The sequence below is a fragment of the Pelobates fuscus genome, chromosome 2, assembly GCF_036172605.1.
Source record: "Pelobates fuscus isolate aPelFus1 chromosome 2, aPelFus1.pri, whole genome shotgun sequence".
Lineage (NCBI taxonomy): Eukaryota > Metazoa > Chordata > Amphibia > Anura > Pelobatidae > Pelobates > Pelobates fuscus.
The window spans coordinates 11,961,341-11,969,226 of NC_086318.1; positions in this window are offsets into that span (position 1 = coordinate 11,961,341).

A 7,886-nucleotide genomic window follows, 5' to 3' on the forward strand; every position below is an offset into this window, starting at 1 on the left:
AAATGGTGGCTCTGGTGGCTTGTGGATACGGAGATCAACAGCAAGGAGTTAAATCTAATCTAGATAAAGACAAATGCCAAGAGGGGGACTGTAATTATTATTATATAATTGGCTTAAGGAAAGGGAAACCTAAACAAAAAAGACAACTGACAAGGGAACAAAAACAGTCCAAATTAGTCAAATTGTGAACTTTCTCCAGCCTGATGTGAGGTTTTTATTAGTGCTCAACTTTGCCTAACGAGTAGAACTACCTTGTTAATTGTTCACAATTCTCTGTAAAGTAAAAAAAAAGTTTTTTGTTCTGTTACAATAATGCAATAGAACAATATAAATGTTACTTATAGTTATTTGTGTAAAATTACTGAAATTATTGCTTTTTTTTCTATAGATGACTTCTCTCAAGCTTTAAAATGAGAACATGTTTACTTTCCATGATGACAATGTGTACAAAAACCAGGACAAAGCTGTGACATGCCACTTGAAAAACTGACTCCCAGATGGTTTTTGCCTACAAGACCAACATTGCAATCTCATATTGACCAGAAAGAAGCAGAATGCTAATGAAGGAACTTTCTAAATATTAATATTTATTGTATTTATTTAAGGAAAAACCCCAACTGGGATTTAATTTATCAGAGTTTATTCAGTAACTAATGTTTTGCAAGAATAGCAAAATTAATGAAGAGGCATTCGGAGGGCAGAATATATGCATCATTCACAATGAATCCATTTCCAAATGTATCCATCCATTTAAATATTTGCGAGTTTACATCCAGCTATTAGGAGCACATGAAATTTACAATCCAATATTCCTAATGTCCAATATTATCAGGATGGTTAGAAGGTGTTAGAAAGGGTTTTTAGTTTTAACTTATGAGATTGGAAAATACCAAAACCGGACCGTATTTCGACCAGTGTATATGATAATTTAAATGTCACCTTCATAGGAGATATATTGTATTCCTTTTTAAACGTCATACTCTGGTGAAAGAAAAAAAAGTATGCATTTTTTTCTATTGCAAAATCCAAAAATATATTTTATAAAAACCATTTATAACGATACAGTGGGACCTTGCTTTACAAACAACTCGGTTAACATAATTTTCGGTTTACAAATGAAAATCCATTGTAAATAATGCCTCGGTTTACAAATAATGCCTCGGTTTACAATTATTTTCTCAATACAAAGCAAGGATGCATTGCACCTGGGAGGTTTATAGCACCGCCCCCTGCATGCTGGAGCCTGTGGGTAGCATGTGGAGGTGTTGGAGTGGCTTTTGCATCGAGTTTTGGAGCCATTCTGGAAATTGTTTGCGGTTGTTTTGGGACTTTTTGGTGCATTTCTTAAGCTGTGGAAAGGTAGGGAGCTGAGCTTCGTCGTTTGCATGCCTTTTATTGTGTGTTCTTCATTGTGGGTTGGTTTCCATGCCAGCTCATTTTGACTTTTTTCTGACCTCCAGAACGTATTAATTGGTTTTCAATGCATTCCTATGAGAAAACGCGTTTCGGTTTACACATTTTTCGCAATAAGAAACGTCCCGGAGAACGCATTAAATTCATAAACCGAGGTCCCACTGTATATTTATTGACTAACTACTACAATCCCGACAAAGAGCCAATAAAGGGAGCACTTTCTTTATACCCTGTCACAATTAGTTGCACAGTAAAATGATCTAGTATTTTTCTTTCAAGGTTGTTCTCCTTCTGACCTCAACATTTTATGGTTACGGCATTGAATGTCACCTCTTACATGCTGAATTAGGTATAAGCTCACAACGTATATTCTTCATCTGGGGCTGCTCCTGACTTCTTCTGTTGGTAGAAAATTGGAATCTTGAACTGGGGTGGGTACATTTTATTAGCATTTCATTTTTAGTAGAGTATCTGTTTTTTTCTACACATTGAGCATTTCATATTAATTAATGTACCGTATATACTCGAGTATAAGCCGACCCGAATATAAGCCGAGGCCCCTAATTTTATCCCAAAAAACTGGGAAAATTTATTGACTCGAGTATAAGACTAGGGTGGGAAATGCAGCAGCTACTGGTAAATTTCTAAATAAAATTAGATCCTAAAAAAAAGATATTAATTGAATATTTATTTACAGTGTGTGTATAATGAATGCAGTGTGTGCGTATGTGTGTGTGTATGAGTGCAGCGTGTGTGTATGAGTGCAGTGTGTGTATGAGTGCAGTGTGTGTGTGCATGAATGCAGTGTGTGTGTGCATGAATGCAGTGTGTGTGTGTATGAATGCAGTGTGTGAATGCAGTGTGTGCAGGGCCGGTGCAAGGATATTTGCCGCCGTAGGCAAAAAAAATGTTGCCGCCCCCTCCCCCCCATATGTCCTGACTTCCCCTCCTCCTCCCTCAGTGGTCCTTACCTCCCCACCCCCGTGTTCCTCCCCCCCCCCAGTGGTCCTGACTCACCCCTCCCCTAGTGGTCCTTACCCTCCCCTCCCCTAGTGGTCCTTACTTCCCCCTCCTCTCCCATAGTGGTCCTTATCCCACCCCCTCCCTCTCATAGTGGTCCTTATCCCCCTTCTCCCTCCCATAGTGTTCCTTATCCCCCCCATCCCTCCCATAGTGGTCCATATACCCCCCCTCCCTCCCATAGTGGTCCTTATACCCCCCTCCCTCCCATAGTGGTCCTTATCCCACCCCCTCCCTCCCATAGTGGTCCTTATACCCCCCTCCCTCCCATAGTGGTCCTTATACCCCCCTCCCTCCAATAGTGGTCCTTATCCCCCCCTCCCTCCCATAGTATTCCTTATCCCACCCCCTCCCTCCCATAGTGGTCCTTATCCCACCCCCTCCCTCCCATAGTGGTCCTTATCCCCCCTCCCTCCCATAGTGGTCCTTATCCCCCCCTCCCTCCCATAGTGGTCCTTATCCCCCCCCTCCCTCCCATAGTGGTCCTTATCCCCCCCCTCCCTCCCATAGTGGTCCTTATCCCCCCCTCCCTCCCATAGTGGTCCTTATCCCCCCCCCCTCCCTCCCATAGTGGTCCTTATCCCCCCCCCTCCCTCCCATAGTGGTCCTTATACCCCCCTCCCTCCCATAGCGGTCCTTATACCCCCCTCCCTCCCATAGTGGTCCTTATACCCCCCCCCTCCCATAGTGGTCCTTATACCCCCCTCCCTCCCATAGTGGTCCTTATACCCCCCCCCCCCATAGTGGTCCTTATCCCCCTTTTTTTTGTTATTATTAATTTTTTTTTATTATTATTAATTTTGTATTATTATTTCGTATTTTATTTATATTTTTTTTTTCGTCCCCCCTCCCTGCTTGATATATGGCAGGGAGGGGGGCTCTCCTTCCCTGGTGGTCCAGTGGCAGTTCAGTGGGGGGGAGAGGGGGGCTGGCAGAGCTGTACTTACCTGTTCTGCAGCTCCTGTCAGCTCTCTCCTCCTCTGCGCCGTCCGTTCTGCTCTTCTGTCAGCTCCCAGTGTAAATCTCGCGAGAGCCGCGGCTCTCGCGAGATTTACACTGGGAGCTGACCGAGGTGCTGACCGGACGGCGCAGAGGAGGAGAGAGCTGACAGGAGCTGCAGAACAGGTAAGTACAGCTCTGCCAGCCCCCCTCTCCCCCCAGTCTGTATTATGGCAATGCAAATTGCCATAATACAGACCTTGACTCGAGTATAAGCCGAGTTGGGGTTTTTCAGCCCAAAAAATGGGCTGAAAAACTCGGCTTATACTCGAGTATATACGGTATTATTTGTTTAGTATTATGAATTGTGAGTATTTTGTTTTCTGTAACCATAGCAAAACACTGGGGACATTGGTCTTAAGACTGCACATTCTTTGGTGGTTGTTGGCAAGCTCTTCACACGAACTGCTACAATATGCCAGTCATCTTTGTTTGAGTGGGAGAACCTGCCATATACCACTTAAACATTTTATACATTGTTACTTGAAGCTGAATCATCTTATGTGATGTGATATTCTGCCTGTACTAAAATAGATGAAGCCCACGGAGCAACGCAGGGGGGGAGTGGGCCTTGACAGGGCCAGAAAGTTGGCAGGTGAGCTGCAGGTCAGGGGGTGGGGCCTAGCTGGTGTGGGAAGGAGAGTGGTAGTTTAAATAGCGGCCATTTTAAGTTCAGGCCATTCTAATCTGAGCTGCCCTTACCTGTGAATTGTCCCTCCCTCCCTCCCTAGGTTTTTTGTTTCTTGTGGTAGTTCCCGTTTGGTCACAGTGGCGGGACATAGGGCTTGGGTTAACTGGCTATTTGGGGGTTATGAATGTGTTATGCCAAGGTCTAGGCTTGAGTAGGCCGAAGTTAAAGTGTTTGGTAGGTTCTAGCCCGTCGGTGGCGACGAACCTAGGGCTGTAGGGGTGTCTGGGTACACCCCTGCAGGTAAACAAATGTTGGGGGCCTCTTTGGTAGGCCAGATATTATTCGTTATGTATCAATTGTTATGTTTGTATTGTTTTGGTAGGGTCATTGTCAGGGGTATTTGGGATCGAGCGGAACGAAGTTATTACTGTTGACAATGACCCTAAATTGTTAATTTAAAGATTTATAATTAATAAAGCTGTGGACGTTATACTCCAACAGAATAAGCGGTGTCAGAGTTTTATTTATAATTTAGCACATGCCGAATAACGTCTGTGCACACTGTCATGTATTTTTAATGATCTATGGTAATCAGTGCATCACAAGTTGCCTTATTCTAAAATATACAACAATTAATGTAGATTTCTACACATGCGTTCATGTGATAAGGTTGTAGCAGCACAATTAGGATTGTTAAGAACAGGTTTTCTGAGTGGCATAATCGGCAAGAGCATTGATTCTTATTGCTCTTTACCACAACTGTGCTCTCCATACAATACGGTATTTTATTACTTGAACAAAATAAGTGGCAAAGGGAAGCCTATAAGTTGATGTTCCAAATTGCAACTGCAGTTTATTCACTATATTGGGACTTGACAAAAGTATTGATCAATTTGAGACAAAATGATGAAGGGTAGAAAAACTGTGCAAGTCAGCCAACTTGGGGAATTAATTTTTATACCAATGCTCAGTGTCCTACATTTTACAAGCTGTGAATCCTCTGTGCATGACATGCTGCTTAGTAAATAATCCTTAAACCTGTGGACATATCCCTTTGAGCTGCGTTGAGTTAATCAAATGTCTGATCTATGGATGAAGGAATCGATTCATTAGGCGCTGGAGCTAATCGATTAGTTTGTACAAACCTTGACAGGCATTCATTGTGTACAATTCCCTTTCAGGTGCATTGAATGAAAGTCTAGTAATACCCCGTGGTAATTAAGCACAACAATGAAACATTTTCACAAAAAAAAAAAAAAGCACAGCACATTTGCATTTTATTACGGTAAAACCTTCTGCCTGCTGCTGGGGACAGGAAAAATAGACCGGGTCACCTGGGATACGGGAGAATAATATATCTATTCTAATTGATTAGTTATGATGTATCTATCCTGATATGAGGCACACAATACTAATAATGTTGTAATACTACACTACTTGTAATTACATTTGTTTGTTTGTTTTTATTGATTTTGTTCTTGTTTGTTGAGTTCTTCGCTCAGTTTTTTGTTTTTTCTCTATTGAGATTATTGTGAAGCTTCCTGTGCAATGCAGGTAATTGCATGGATAGTATGTAGTAAATGGTACTGCCGTTAATTATTTTAATGCCTCGATGTCGTCCTCCCTCCAGTTTGATCTGCTGGTTCTCTCTGTATTTTACAGTTTGCAGTCAGTCTAATTGTTTGGATCCGTGACAGCAGCCCGATAAATACTGCATAAATAGGGATTCTATTTTTTAAAGAACTCATTTGTTCAAAAGTACATTTTATAAAGTTATTTAGATTTTAACTAAACCGCTGCACTTTTTATTTTGTGATAACATCATCACTGTGTAAAATGTTTACCATTCTTCTAAAAAACGAAAACTGTCACAGAAACAAATCATATTTTTTTAAAAAGACCAAAATGCCTTACTTCCTATTAAACCGTATCCCAGAGTTCCCAGCTCAACATGCAAATGAGTACAGGCATCACGTTTCAGATTTCACCCTGCAATTCTGCAGATACCCTTAGCACAAGTGTGGAAACAAAGTGACCAATGGGGGTTTCCCAACTTTAAATATACAAATGATGAACAACCATATTTGTTCTATCTGCCCTGTGGGATGTTTTATCGTGTTACATTAAATATGAAGGCATTTTTCTATCAAGCATTGCAAAATAATTCTGTACTCTGTAACAAGTGTATAGAAGATACTATTTAAGTTATTAAAAATAAAATGTACTTTTGCCTATGTTTTGCTGAGTTGTTGCCTTTTTTGTGTTTTCCATTTCTTGTTAGCATATAATAGTAAAAGTGTTCTGCGCTTAATCAGTTTCCTAATATATTCTACATTCTATTATCATTGTTTGTTTCCCCTACATACCTAATTTTCCCTATTCCTTAGGTTGCCCCGTTCTCTCCTAGCACTTAGTAAGATAACCAATTCACCAAATGTAGAAAATCCCCTCTACATATAGGCTCACATTAATTAGAGTGAAACTATATAGTACACTATTCAAAATTATAGGAAGACATAGATACATAGGCAACACACACCAACACAGGGAGGAAGAAGGAAAGGGAGAGAAAGGGAGGGAAGGAGAGAAAGAAAGAGAAGGAACGGAGAAAAGGGAAAGGAACGAGAGAGGAAATTGCACTATTTAATAGAGAGGTAAGATTAAGTATAGCACAAGATTTACACAATGAGGAAGTGAAATAAATAAAAATGAGTTAACAATAAGTTAAAAGGAGTATGAGGTTTAGATATACAGGGTTTACCCTTGTTCCTACCGTTTTTTTCCATGATCCACTATTTGGTTGAAGCTACTCGTTTTCATTTATTTTTTATTTTACCCCTTCCTACTAGTGACTTAAGGTAGGCTCGCCCTAGATCGCCTACTCTCAGCACACTTTTCCCACACGACAAGTGGGACCGTTATCTGAGTAATGGTTTTCATTACTTGAGATACTGTATGGTGTTTTGTTTTTTTGCCATACATCATGTTTGTCCTAGGTTGATTCCAATGTTTGGGATCAATTTATCTTATTTTCATGTAATCACTAACAAAGATTATTTTTTTTTTGTTATGTCTATGGAAACTCTTGGAGAGAGAGAGTCTCTAGAACTGAAAGGAAATTATAAATTAAGTTGACCTCAATAAATACAGGAAATACACGATAGAAGGGAAAAGGGCGCTATACACAAAATACTACAACTGGTGCAGCTTAAAAGCACCTCGGTGTACAGTCACTTATTATACCAAATAAAAGATATAGTGAGCACATCAAAACCGTGCTGTGGTTTAAAACAAAAAATAAAGCATAGGACCTAACGCACATTTCGGCGCTGCTAAAGTGCCTTTAGCAGCGCCGAAACGTACGTTAGGTCCTATGCTTTATTTTTTGTTTTAAACCACAGCACAGTTTTGATGTGCTCACTGGGTGGGGGAGATGGATTCCATTCAAGTCTAGTCTATGTTAGATTTAATTGTTAGGCATTTATATCTGAGCAGATTTCTTGGAGTGTAGAATCTTACTGCGGTATTTTAAGATAGCTTAGTTACTTTTGTAACATCTATGGATACATTGTTTCACCACATATGACCCTTTGGAGCTGTGACATATTGAGAGATCCCAGTAAAGGATACCTTGTATCCACTGCTTATTATGGGTTCATTTATCTATTTTATACAGATTAGTATCCAGTGTTTTTTGTCATTCTAAGCTCTATACTGTGAGTTATTCGGCATTCATATCTTGAGTCTAAGTTTTCTATTGAGGATTGACTCATTAGTTAGTCACTTATCATTAAGACTCATTTCTATGGTGACAGTATAGATT